Source organism: Pelophylax lessonae (assembly GCF_965119305.1).
Source record: "Pelophylax lessonae genome assembly, chromosome: 4".
Classification (NCBI taxonomy): Eukaryota; Metazoa; Chordata; class Amphibia; order Anura; family Ranidae; genus Pelophylax; species Pelophylax lessonae.
The window spans coordinates 507,401,122-507,415,715 of record NC_138771.1 but is presented as its reverse complement, the minus strand read 5'-3'; the positions used below and the strand labels follow the sequence as shown (position 1 = coordinate 507,415,715).

The window sequence follows — 14,594 nt, the reverse complement described above, 5'->3', positions numbered from 1 at the left end:
TACTTTACATTGTAGCAAAGTGTCATTTCTTGAGTTTTGTCACATGGAAAGATATAATAAAATATTTACAAAAATGTGAGGGGTGTACTCACTCATGTGAGATACTGTATATATATATATATATATATATATATATATATATATATATATATATGAAGCAGGCAGTAGATGCACTCAACGGGACTTACGGCAGGAAAAAAATTTCCACCGTAGTTTAATCAATAGCAATGTTTCAGCATGGCACAACCTACCTTTCTCAAGACTGAACAATACCCAAACGTTAATATTATTGAATAAACTACACTGCAAAATTTGTGGAGGCTGCAGGACCTGATCGGCATACTTTTGGCACCCTAGAATAAGTATTTCTGAAAGTTGTGACTTTTGTTTCCAGGTGCGGAGTTTTGGGTCCAGTCGATGGTGTCCTTAAGCACCTTTGTGTCCTGCTAAAATGTACCTCTACTGGCTGCCCTGCTTCATATTGTACATTCATTAATTTTTTCAAGGATTGCAATATCCCTACAGTCGTGTGCGTTGCAAACCTCTACACTATGCATATATACATGTATATTGTTGTTAATATTGTTAAAGAAAAACTATACTTTGGGTGTTACATGGCTTTCCTTCCAGTAGCAAAATTACTTCGAAGGTCCATGGTAATTTCAACATTTGCCAGAGTACTTTTCAAAACACAATCAGCTTACTTAAAACAGACAATGAAAACATTTTATCAAGTAGCATTAACAAACCTTGCTCTTAAAAAACTCCACTAAGTAAGATCCGGATTAGTTAGGGGTGTGTTAAATGAAGAAATTAGAAAATACTGTATGCTTTTTGGAAAAGCATAGGGGAGAGTGTGTTGAAGTGACCAAATATTTTTGCTTGACTGCAGTAGAGAAGATACTACTAGACCAGCCTTTTTTCAACCAGGGTGTCCAGGCACCTTGGAGTGCTTTGGCAAAATGCCTAAAAATTGCTCAAAAATTGTATACAAGCTGGCGTGTGGATGAAGGCTGCCTTTTTAATTACACTAAGTCTCAGGTTTTCATTGTGCACCTTAAAACCTTCTTGCTGCCGGTGTTCCGTGAGAATTACCTACCCCGTGAGAAAAACCTACCCTGGCAGTGCGCATGCTCACAGCCCCTAGTGCGCATGCGCACTAGTCTGAAATGATGACTGTTCCGTGGAAAAAACCTACCATCGCGGCGGGGACATTAAAACAGCTGTACTGCAATATGAGTAAGCTCCGCTCCTTGCCCTGTCACTTCCCTGAGCTTGTCTACTAAATATAAAAGCGGCTGGCGGCTCCGTGATTTATGTTGTCATACAGCCGCCGCCGGTTTTATATTTAGTAGACAAGATCAGGGAAGTGACAGGGATAGCAGTGGAGATCACATGATATTTCTGGCGAGCTGTTTTAATGTAATTCCGCGGCGTTACAGACACTTTCGTACACCGGAAGTGACGAGGGGTAGGTTTTTCTCACGGGTAGGTAATTCTCACGGAACACCGGCGTCCTAAAAACAAATGTCATCATCAGTTGATAAAGAGGATGTCAGTCGCCTGCACAGCATCCTTGTTTGACCCTCCCCTGACCCTGTCTATCAGCACTGGGGTCACATTAGCTGAGTGATGAAGAAAAACTGAGGGAGAAGAGAAACATTGGAATACTGGTCAGAACCAGTGTGCAAAAATATATTTGCTTTGGAAGAATAAATCCTCTCTAATGTTGGGTGTCCTTCTTGGACTTGTGGATGTTGCTGCGTTATGTAAAACTATTAGAATAGCTTTCACATTTTAGAATGGGGTGCTTCCAGACTGCCCATAGTTTTTAAAGAGTGCATTGTGATTGTCCATAATTTTTAAAGGGTGCCTTGACTGAAAAAAGGTTGAGAAACACTGTACTAGACAAAGGGAAAATCATTTGGATAATGACTATAAAGAAAACCTACTTACACACTAGTATTGATAATAAAGAAGAAGTATGGCCAAAGCTCTTTTGGCCATACTTATCTTGTCAATCACAGCAGTGCACGTAGTTCTGCACTCCTGCAACCCACATTTAGCCGACAGCAGGCAAAAGTCCGCTGTCGGCTGACATCACAGAGCCAGTCCAGGCTCTGCGGGGGTCTTGACAATAATGTTGGGATGCAACCAGATGCATGACTGATAGCTCACCCAGCCTGTCAGCACACCAGGGGCAGAGCACTGCACTGACAATCAACGGTTTGTGCTCAGAGTGGACCCAAGAACTGAGCAAATATGGGTCTTTGATTGCTCAGTTTTAGGTGTAGTGCCAACAGGGAACAGATGCAGCTTGGATCGGTGCTGCAGCCATCTATGGGAGTATAATTATTTATTTATTTTTTATGTATTTTCTTTAAAGCGGTTGTAAACCCAAAATAAAAAAAAAAATAAAAAAAAAACCTGCAAGACAAAGGCATAATGAGCTAGTATGCATCCCATACTAGACGCCGTGGGACGCCGGGCGCTGATATGATCCCACTGCGTCTCTTCCGGGTTCGGCGGCTCCGACGCTGTGATTGGCCGGAGCCGCGATGACGTCACTCCCGCGCATGCGTGCGGGAGTCACTTTCCAGCAAGCTCCCGGCAAGGGAAGCTGAAGGTCCGCCCGACCTTCAGAGCGCATGCGCCGCTCACGTGAGCGTCTGCATGCACTGCAAATATCTCCTAAACCGTGCCAGTTTAGGAGATATTAATTGTACCTCAGGTAAGCCTTATTATAGGCTTACCTGTAGTTAAAAGTGAAAAAAAGCGGGATACTACCACTTTAACCTAAGGATAACTAAACTAAAAAAAAAAGATGTAATATATTGCAGTCCTTCTTCAGATGTTTTATGCATGCTTTTTTTTTTTTTTCAAAGTAAGAACATTTATGACAAGTACACTGCAATTCTTGTGAACTAAAATAAATAAAGAATATTTTATTTCCTCTGAAAACTGCTAATTCCTCCACCCTCCATGTAATGGAAATGAAGAGAGGAAGACATGTTTGAAGCCCAGTCTGGCTGACAACTATGGATGGTTTCATAGCTACAGTACAGTGAGTCAGCGTGGCCACCCAGGGACAGAAAGTGGTTTACTAGCAGGATCACCAGGGTTAAATTAAAAAAAAAAAGCCTTTAAAATATAACAAATGCAGCCACAATATCTAAGGACTGGTATGCTACAGTATTTATTAATTTTTGGGGGGTTTCGGTTTAGATACACTTTTAATCTCTTATAGTCACTTTGTGCTTTATCCGCGCTCCTTAACTCCCGATTGATAACAAAGTATGTTGGGTTGTGAGCTGACTGGTCAATAGAGAGCCAAGGAGTGCTAGATGCGCTGGTTACAACAAGACGTGAGAAATCTGGTCACTATGGGGTTGATTTACTAAAACTGGGGAGTGCAAAATCTGGTGCAGCTGTACATGGTTGCCAATCAACTTCTAACTTCAGCTTGTTCAATTAAGCTTTGACAAAAGAACCTGGAACTGATTAGTTTCTATGCAGAACTGCACCAGATTATGCACTCTCCAGTTTTAGTAAATCAACCCCAGTATGCTTAAAACACATATTCTGCATGTACATTGTCTTCCCTGGATTCTTCTTTTTACCTCCATCAACATGTTAATGAACTTTTATGACAATATTTCTATTTACAATACACACCTTATTTGAGACACAGTGATATCATTACTAGGTCTCTTTTCTGCTTTGTGCAATGCAGGTAGACCATGGCCGGAGGGACAGGGACTGTACAGAGCTTCCTGAAAATATCACAGCCTGATGAAAGGGTTGGGATGGCTACTGGTGTTAGTTATGCAAATATCATAGTTCTTTGTTTTTAGGATGTAAGTTTAGAGTGGGAATTCCAAGGTAAATGGAATTTGAATACAGACCCTCCTAGATAATGTCTATATATAATGCTTCCATGATTGAACAGTGTAAAGTGAAATCAGAGTAAGTATTTTCAGTACAGAAGAGGAGCCTGTACAAATGTACAAGACTGAAAGGAAGACTTTAAGTGCCTAGGATTTGTGGGGCAATGGGGTGAATATAGTGTGGCTGCAACTAACTTCAGTGTTTTCTGATCCCAGCTTCCTGGTTTTTTTCCAACTGGAAAACTTCAAATAAGGAGGCATAAAATTTTAACTAATGGAAACGTTCATAGACAATAAGTATGTGATTTCTATGTAGCTTGGATCCAGACTGCCCAAATCTACTAGAAGACCCTGTCCTAATTTCAATCGGTGAGAAATACCAAAAGAGCCCAGCACAGGTGTCTATCCGATACCTCCTTCAGAGGGGATGCGTTGCTATCATCAAGAGTTTTAACTCCGAGCGCATAAGGCAGAATCTCCAGGTAATGCCCCCCGTGGAAATTTGCCTATTTTTTTTCTTTTAGTATGTATAGTGTTTTGCTAATTGTGTCCACTTAGAGGGGTTTACCTTTTAATACAGGGGTCCTCAAACTTTTTAAACAGGGGGCCAGTTCACGGTCCCTCAGACACTGTTGGGGGCCGGACTATAGTTTGAAAAAAAAATATGAACGAATTCCAATGCGCATATTTTATTTGTAGTGCACAAAAAAACAGGAAAGACAATACAATATTTATTGTTTTATTTATATACATATATATGACCACAGCGTGCCCCCCTTTCAATGCAGAGTGACCACAGCGTGCCCCCTTTCAATGCAGAGTGACCACAGCGTGCCCCCTTTCAATGCCAGAGCGACCACAGCGTGCCCCCTTTCAATGCAGAGTGACCACAGCGTGCCCCCTTTCAATGCCAGAGCGACCACAGCGTGCCCCCTTTCAATGCCAGAGCGACCACAGCGTGCCCCCTTTCAATGCAGAGTGACCACAGCGTGCCCCCTTTCAATGCAGAGTGACCACAGCGTGCCCCCTTTCAATGCCAGAGCGACCACAGCGTGCCCCTTTTCAATGCCAGAGCGACCACAGCGTGCCCCCTTTCAATGCCAGAGCGACCACAGCGTGCCCCCTTTCAATGCCAGAGTAACCACAGCGTGCCCCCTTTCAATGCCAGATTGACCACAGGGTGCCCCCTTTCAATGCCAGATTGACCACAGTGTGTCCCCCTTTCAATGCAGAGGGACCACAGCATGCCCCCCTTTCAATGCAGAGGGACCACACCATGCCCCCCTTTCAATGCAAAGTGACCAAAGCATGCCCTCCTCTCAATACCAGAGTGACCACAGCTATACCCTGTCAGAATGCTATACCTCCGTCACTTCCGGTGGCGGTACATCATGAAACAGCTGTGAGACTCGCCAGTGCACAGGACGGATTGCCACTGTTACAGTCATCGACTCTGACAAGGTATACATAGCAGTCCATACAGGGGGCGGGACGGGGAGGAACATTTTGCAGAGCTCACTTAGCGGAGGCGGGGTGGGAGGGTTGAAGGAGGCGGGAAGGAAGTCCGGCCGTGACATTAATACAGGCCTTCTAGCCATTAAAAGGCATAAAAAAACAAAACATATACTTAGTATTTTATATAAATTATATATAGGAGGAGCCACTTTGGCTTTTAATGGCTATAATGCCTGTATTAATGTGACGGCCGAACTTCCTTCCCGCCTCCTCTCAGTTCTACCCTCCGGCCCCGCCTCTGGTAAGTGAGCTCTGCAAAATGTTCCTCCCCGCCCCGCCCCCTGTAAGGACTCGATGACGGGTGTTCTGACAGATACCCTGTCACTACACAAAATGTTCCTCCCCGTCCCGCCCCCTGTATGGACTGCTATACCTTGTCAGAGTCGATGACTAACAGCGGCAAGCTGACCTGTCTGCGCATGCGCACTGGTGATTCTCACAGCTGTTTCATGACGTACCGCCCCGGAAGCGACGGGAGTATAGCATTCTGACAGGTTATAGCAATCTGTCAGAACACCGGCCGGCGGGCCGGGCTCAGGACCCTGGCGGGCCGCATTTTGAGGACCCCTGTTTTAATACCTGTCAGTTAGAGAGGAAAAGTCACCCTGACAAAGATCCAGTCTACAAAAAAAAAACTAACTGTAGCACCCTACAAGGTAGGTGCTAGGCAGACTTGTATAAAGTACTCGAAATTTCTACTTGAGTAAAAGTACAAGTGCTCGATCAAAAAATTACTTGAGTAGAAGTGGAAGTGCTCGCAGAAAAAGTTACTTAAGTAGAAGTACTAAAGTATTCAACATTTTTTTTACTTAAGTATTGCAAGTAGTTTTTTAAAAAAATTTGCTACTTAAGTACTAAAAGTAAAAAGTACCAGTAGTTTTGAAAAAAAAATTCTACTCAAGTACTGAAAGTAGAAGTACAAGTACTGTGTTATGTAGTTATTAAAGAAATAAGTCAAAAGTTTGAACATCATATTGTTTTTTATTATTTCAAATGATTTATTCAAATGATTAACCTGTGTTTGTTAGTAGTTTCTTGATGCACTTTAAGCGCTGTAGCACCATTTATTTGTTTGTTTCATATTTTCTTTTTATTGGAAAGATTTGGTATAGCAGCTTTTATTATACACAGCCTTTATTTTCGTATGCGCTGATTTACAAATGACATTATACACATTTTTTTGAGCTTTATGCAACCTGCCATCTACTGTTCTGGCAGTCGTAATTTTTTTAAAAGTAACGAGTAACTATGCAGCACAAAAAAAAAAATACTTGAGTAGAAGTATCGAAATCATCGAAAAAATGTAGTGAAGTAAAAGTAGAAGTAGGAGCTAAAAATTCTACTCTAGGAAAGTACAGATACCGCATTTCGGTACTTAAGTACAGTACTTAAGTAGTTCTACTTCGTTACTATACATCTCTGGTGCTAGGTAAAGGTATAGTGGGCTTTGGCTGCCTAACAGCAGGGCCATCATTTCAGCTGGACTGTCATGTCTCCCAGGTGTGTCTGCTGAGAGGGGAGTCTCCCCACTGGCTCCATGAGAGGATTCTCCTTGGGCAGTGGAGGAAATCCAATCAGAGACACATTCAGGCCTGTATCTACCCCAAAAGGCAGATTCTGCCGCAGAGGATTCTGGGTGTGGGTATATGTTTGAGGGGCACGCATGACGCAGAATCTTGGGCAGGAAGCAGAGTCCCAGGAGGGAGAGTACAGCTGTCTCTTCTCCTGTCAGAAGGATCAGGTTTCTCGGTTGGCGGCCTGGAGAGGGGATCCGGTGTGCCAAGGACCAGTGGAGGAAGAGGGGTTCAGTTCCAAGAAAGCTTGCCAAGGTCATGAGTACTGTGAACTGCCCCTAGGGGTCTGCCAAGTGTAGAGGGGACCACTCCAGAGAAGGTTCCTGGGGATCCAGGAGTCAGCTAGCTGTAAAGGGGGTGCCTAGTCAGAGGACCCTGAAGTGTTAGAGGGGGTGCCTAGTCAGAGGACCCTGAAGTGTTAGAGGGGGCACCAGCGGTTGGGCCCTGAAGAGCTAATGTGTGCAGTGTACACAGTTAAGAGTTGCAGTGGCACAAGCAGTAACAAGGAGCTACCTCGGTCAGTGAAGGACTGAAGGGAGCTGTTCAGTGACTTTTGAGCTAAATTGAGTGTCAGGAGTCAAGTGTTCTACAGTCCTGGATCTTCTGAGTTAACGAACACGTTAAAGTCGAAGTTCCAGCATAAGTCCAGCATAACGGTATCTTCAAACACCAGGAAGCGCTGGTCGGCATTCAGCTGGCGTCAAGACAGCGCCAACGGGCATTTTTGTATAAAGTTCCAGTTAACTTAGTTGAGCCAGAGGAGTATCCCACTCATTCCCTTCTCCCATCCCCAAAATACAATAAACAAAACCAACCAAAGATGCCGGAGTGGTCAATGTCTTAATTCTCACACTTGGGTTCACACCTTAAATGTGTTGGAGGTGTCACCGGTGACAATGGCAGACCCACATCAGGCTCAAGGCCTGGAAATATTGCTACATAACTAAAAAAATATTGAGCTACAGTTTCACGAAAAGAAAAAAATATGAATAATTTTTGATTATCTGTAAATTAAATAAAATGTAACTAAATTCAATTTAAAATTTTAAGTATGATGTAATAATATCAAATTCTATTTTATTTGCAACATAAAACTGAAGAAACCAATTGCAGTTAGCAGTTCTTTAAAAACACTAGTCACTTACTTTGTCCATTCAGGCATTTCTCTTTAAAGCATCTGCTGGCTGAATATAGTAAATATGAAAAAAAAAAAAAAAAATTGCCAGTTTTTATATTGACATGCTTACAATAAAATATAAAAATAAAATACAAAAATGGAAATGTTTAATCCCTAGTCCTGAATATTATAAATTGAAAAACTAACTATACATACCCCTTAAAAATAGCTTTGAGGGTACCATTGCTGAACTCTCTCCACATTAAAAGGTATCAAAAATTACAATAGTGGAATCCTAGCTCTTTAATGGGGCATGTTGTTAAATACTACTGGCACAGTGTACCAATGTAATGTTGTTTGCACCCGCATCATCTGAAAAATGAACTAAAGTATGAGTGTTGTAATCCATTAAAAAAAAAAATATATATATATATAACTAACTTGACTTGATCCCACGGCGTCTGTTCCAATCCGATCTCATCCGATCCAAACCGCTGGACGGATGGAAAATATGGTTTCCATCTGTCCAGATTTGACGGAACGGATCGAATCGGATGTCAGCAGACATGTCTCCGCTGAAATCCGATGCCCCATAAAGATGCATGGGGCATCCGTTCAGATCCACCTGAAAAAGGGACAGGCGGATGTGAACGGTCCACCTGTGTGAAAGGGGCCTAAGTTAAGCTGGATACACACTATACAATTGTCTTTAGATTTTTTCCTTTAGATTTACCAAAGCCATATAATATGAGGTCAAACCTAAACACTTTCAATTCGTATGCAATCAGGCAGGCTCTTGCACTACATAGTTAAAGGTAAATCTAAAGGAAATCTAAGAACAAAAGTTGTATAGTGTGTATCCAGCTTTAGGGACTGCAGATATCAGGTTGCCTTGCCATGGCCTGCTGTTTATGCATGTATTTGCAAATGTGTGCAACTAAACCCCTGTTTTTAACCCATACTGTTAGTCAATTCGGTTGGTCGCAGACTGGTTGGTAATCTGTGACTGGAAAATCCTTGGCTTTTTTGACATGTGTTTGCCCTTCCTGTGCTCCTTGCTGTTTAGACCAGTTATAGGTGGGGGAAGTGACCACTTTTTGTATTGTCACACATATGGCAGCCCATTTAAGTGAATAGGCTACCTATGTACAAAAAAGCAAGCAAAAAAAAAGGAACAGGAATGTGTGTTCCTGCTACATGAAGAATAAAGAGGGCCTTAGGAGTGGTATATAGAAATGGCCGGCCAGAGATGTCTGTCAGCTGGAGAGAGAGATATGTCCACTGGCTCCCAGCTCCAGCGCTGCAGTAGCAGCTAACTGCAGTTCTAGGCTGGCTCTATATTCACCCCTCTCCAAATCCTGAAGTTCTGAAGTTTCTGTCACTTCACTCCAGCAGTGATAAAGCCCAGGCCTGGTACAGGAGGGTTGGCTGTACTGCCCTATCAGCGGTCCTGTGTCTAGTGACCCAGACTATGTGTTCCAGTTACTTACCTTGCGCCCCTTTAGTAACTTCAGGCCAGACAAAGGCAAAGTTTCAAACATTTTACTTTAAGAATAAATTAACATAATAGCAGCGACAGTCGACAGTCCAAGATAAAGTGGCAACATTTCCTAACATCCATAATCCCTAACTACAGGCTTACAGTCCTACATACAGTGCCTTGAAAAAAGTATTCATACCCCTTGAAATTTTTAACATTTTGTTATAGAGCTGCACGATTAATCGCTAAAAAATCGCAATCTCTAGGGTCCATTCACACTAGCGCGACTTGTCAGGCGACTTGGTCGCCTAACAAGTTGCGGTCGGTCGCTCGCCATTGAATAGTACAGGACCCGTTCTAATAGGAGCGACACAAGTCGCTCCGACTTAGAAAAAGGGTCCTGTACTACTTTGGGGCGACCTGGAGGCGACTTGCATTGACTTCAATTATATGAAGTCCCTGCAAGTCGCGCCGAGGTCGTGGTGCACGCTGTGCACCGCGACTTCACAGGTCGCCCCAGCAAGTCGTGTCGCGCCAGTCTGAATGGGCGCTTAAAACGGCATGTCCTCGATTCTTACAAAACTCTTCTCTGCTCACTCCAGCAAATGTTTATCAACATTGTTAAGGCTGCTAGATAACTATAAACACAATGTTTTAGCCCCCGTTCACATAGAGGATACCTGTGAGGCGACCTGGTCGCCTCACAGGTCGCCGCAGGTCGCCTTCCATTGGGAAGCTGCAGACCCGTTCTAATAGGAGCGACACAAGTCGCTCCGACTTAGAAAAAGGGTCCGGAGCTTCTTTGGGGCGACCAGGAGGCGACCGCCATAGACTTCAATGTTATGAAGTCCGTGGCGGCCGCTCCGAGGTCGCGGCGCGCTGCTCGCACCGCGATCTCGGAGGCCGCCACCCGAAGTCGGATCGCCCCTATGTGAACGGGGGCTTACAATGCATAATTTCCTTCTTATTGATCAAAGGAATGAACCTCAGTCTGTAAGCGAGGGCAGTTTAACCTCTTAGGCTACGTTCACATGTGGGCATAGCGGATCGTGGGCAGAATCACTGCGTTTCTGCCCGAGATCCGGAAATCATTGCAAATCATGGGACGCCTGTGCTTGGCCCGTGATTTGCAATGGCACCCCAAATGCTGTACGATGGTGCCGCGATTTCCACTTGCCAAATCGCGGTAACATCGCGCAAACAGAATTGCGGGACGCATGACACACAAAAGAAGCTCTTGTGCCTTTTTCGGGCGTCATGCGTCCCGCGATTCTGTTTGCGCGATGTTACCGCGATTCGGCAGGCGGAAATCGCGGCAACATCGTACAGCGTTTGGGGTGCCATTGCAAATCACGGGCATCGCACAGGGGTCCCGCGATTTGCAATGATTTCTGGATCGCGGGCAGAATTGCGGTGATTCTGCCTGTCATCCGCTGCGCCCACATGTGAACGTAGCCTTAAAGACTAAGCCTTTTTCTGACACTTGTTGCTTACAAGTTAAAATCAGCATTTTTTGCTAGAAAATTACTTAGAACCCCCAAACATTAAATATATTTCTTTTAGCAGAGACCCTAGAGAATAAAATGGCGATTGTTGCAATAATTTTTGTCACACTGTATTTGCGCCAAAGTCTTTCAAATGCAGTTTTTTGGGACAAAATACAATTTAATGAATTAAAAAAAACTAAATAGTAAAGTTGGCCCAATTTTTTGTATAATGTAAAAGATGATGTTACGCCGAGAATCGTGAGAGGATTGTGATCTTTATTCTAAGCAAAAAAAATCACGATTCTCATTTTATCCAGATTCGTGCAGCTCTATTTTGTCATGTTACAACCAAAAACGGAAATGTATTTTAATGTTTTAATATCTTTTTATTAATTTTATTTTAAGAGAAAAAAAAAAACATAGCATTACATGACAAAACATTAAACATACACATAACCAGCATATACATACTACACAACTTTTTGAATACCCCTTAACTTAATACTTCTCAGGTTCCACAAAAAAAAAAATCCCGAACACCAACACCCCCTATTAACTATAAAAACCCTTAAAAACCTTGAAATTGTGAACTATTTATTAGGGATTAAAGAAGGGTTGAAACTCAAGATAACTACATTTGTCATCTACCCGAATCCACCCTATTTAAACTCGTTCCCTACCAGAATTTAGACCACAACACAAAAAAAATAAAAATAAATTCACGCTCATATATAGTGGTGCTGTCCCTTGATTCAGCCATATTGGAAAGAAGTGTTCGGCTTAATTAAGAAGATTAGTAATGTAGAAATTAGGCAAGATCCTTGGCAATGCCTGTTCCATGCTACATTTGAATCAAGAAAAAAATATAGATTAGCTATTATTCCATTTCTCTTAAATGCAGCAAAAGCACTAATCCCGAAATATTGGAAACTTAAGCCTCGTACACACGCAACGATTATCGGCCGACCGATCGGCCGTCTTTTGTCCAGTGTTGTTGTGTTGGTTGAAATGTGCTCTAGACTGCACACAAATTTTCTCGGCCAACAAAAACCAACTTCAAAGTGATGTCATGTGCTGGTTTACTTACCGTATGTTTTTTCTTCTCTGAGCATGCCCAGTCTTGCTCATCAGATTTTTGTCTGCCGAAATCTGTACTGACTGACGAACAATCGGCCGTTCTGTTGACGGCCAACAAAAATTTTATAGCATGCACACCAGATTTTGTTCGGCCGAAAAGTCGCAGTCGGTTGTCAGAAGCATCATACTAACAAGCCGACAATCGGCCGATCAGACGTTGGACGAAAATTCACGGCCAGCAATCGTTGCGTGTGTACGAGGCATAAAGAATAAAGAAACTACAGACAATGCAGGATTGTTTTAAGAAAGTGGATAGAACTAGGTTTATGGAAGAATACATTTATTTGAGTTATATGGGCAATGAGAGTCCCTCTTAGGAGGAAGGGGGTGAGGAGATAGGGGGAATCCTTTGAGGCGGTAATAATATATTTGAAAATTGTGAGACTAAAATTTGTCCAACTGTGTTTTGTTTCACCCCCCTCTTTACCTCCCCCCCCCACTTCTTTTACCTTATCCCTTTTTTTTGTGGTTTAAATTCTGGTTGGGAACACGTTTAAATAGGGTAGAATTGGGGAGATGACATATGTAGTTATATTGAGGTCCTCCACTTAAGCCCCGGAAGATTTTACCCCCTTCCTGACCAGGGCCTATCTTGCGATTCAGCACTGCGTGCGTGTAACGGACAATTGCACGGTTGTGCGACGCTGTACCCAAATGAAATTGACGTCCTTTTTTTCCCACAAACAGAGCTTTCTTTTGGTGGTATTTGATCACCTGTGCGATTTTTTGATCATGCGCTATAAACAAAAAAAGAGCAACAATTTTGCAAAAATAACAATATTTTTCACATTTTTTTATATGAAATTCCCCCCCCCCCCCCCAAAAAAATTTAAAAATCTAAATTTTTTAACATTTTAGGCCGATTTGTTTTCTGCTACATATGTTTGGTAAAAAAAATTGCAAAAAGCGTATTTTGATTGGTTTGCGCAAAAGTTATTGCGTTTACTAACTAAGGGAAAGATTTTTGTCATTTTTGTTGTTTTTTTTTTTTTTTACGAATAATGGCGGCGATCTGCGATTTTTTTTTTGCGGTACTGCGACATTGCGGCGGACTGATCGGACCCTTGACTGACATTTTTGACACTTTTGGGGGTACCAGTGACATTACTACAGTAATCAGTGCTATACATATGCACTGTTACTGTAAAAATGACACTGGGAGGCAAGGGGTTAACTTTATTGAAGAGGGAGGGGTTAAGTGTGTCCCTAGGGGCGTGTTTCTTACTGTGATTGGATGTGGCTTTGTGTGTAACAGCACAGATCAACGGTCCTACATAGCAGGACCGAGTGATCAGTGCTTTTACACAGGGGAGAGTGACAGGCGGCTTTGTTTACATTAGCCGCCTGCCTTTCTCCCTCTCCACCCGACGATCGTGAGTGACCGGCGGACATCGGGTCCGCCGGTCACACGCGCTGGCTTCTTCGGGTACGATCGGGGGTGGGAGCGCGCCTCCGGCGGCGCGCGCTCGCCCCCTATTCGCTCCCAGGCTAGTGACGTACCGGTACGTCACTTTGCCTGGGAGGGGCTGACCGCCCCCGTATATAGTCGGGCGGCGGTCGGCAAGTGGTTAATTAATCACTTAGTAATAAACATATAATATACAATTTCAAGGTTTCCAGGGGTTTTAGGGGTTTATGGTAAATTTATTTTATTGGGATTTCATGTGATAAACCAACACAAAGTGGCACATAATTGTGAAGTGGAAGGACAACAATGATAAATGGTTTTCCAAATTTATTACAAATAAATATCTCAAAAGTGTGGCGTGCATTTGTATTCTGCCCCCTGAGTCAATACTTTGTAAAACCACCTTTCGCTGCACTGCCAGTTGCAAGTCTTTTTGGATATGCCTCTACCAGCTTTGCACATCTAGAAAGTGACAGTTTTGTCCATTCTTCTTTGCAAAATAGCTCAAACTCTGTCAGATTTTCAATTGGATTTAGGTCTGGACTTTGACTGAGCCATTCTAACACATGAATATGCTTTGATCCAATCCATTCCATTGTTGGCTGTACGTTTAGGGCATGTTGTTCTGCTGGAAGGTGAACCTACGGCCTAATCTCAAGTCTCATGCAGACTCTAGCAGGTTTTTTCTAAGACTGCCTTGTGTTTGGCTCCATCTTTCTTCCCATCAACTCTAACCAGCTTTCCTGTCCCTGCTGAAAAAAAACATCCCCATAACATGATGCATCCCCATAACATGATGGTTTGTTCAGGGTGATATCAGTGCAGTGTAAAGCTTTGTACACACGATCAGATTATTGAACAATCTTTTGTCCGTTTTTTGTTGCATGCTAGTCTCATATCGAAAGTGAAGAGGTTACTTTCATACGAAAGTTCCCGTACGACAGAATTCAACTTCAGAAGTGATGTCGTGTGTTGAATTGTTTTGTATA

At 42.9% G+C, this 14,594-nt stretch overlaps 1 pseudogene across 1 annotated transcript in view; it reads left to right on the top strand.

The window, feature by feature from the left end:
* LOC309552733 (aldo-keto reductase family 1 member C23-like protein) overlaps positions 1-14,594 on the top strand; it is a 103,688-nt pseudogene that overhangs the window by 84,428 nt on the left and 4,666 nt on the right. Inside the window, exon 8 of the transcript in view lies at positions 4,204-4,369. The product of the transcript in view is annotated as an aldo-keto reductase family 1 member C23-like protein (transcript). The remainder of the gene's footprint in view (positions 1-4,203; positions 4,370-14,594) is intronic.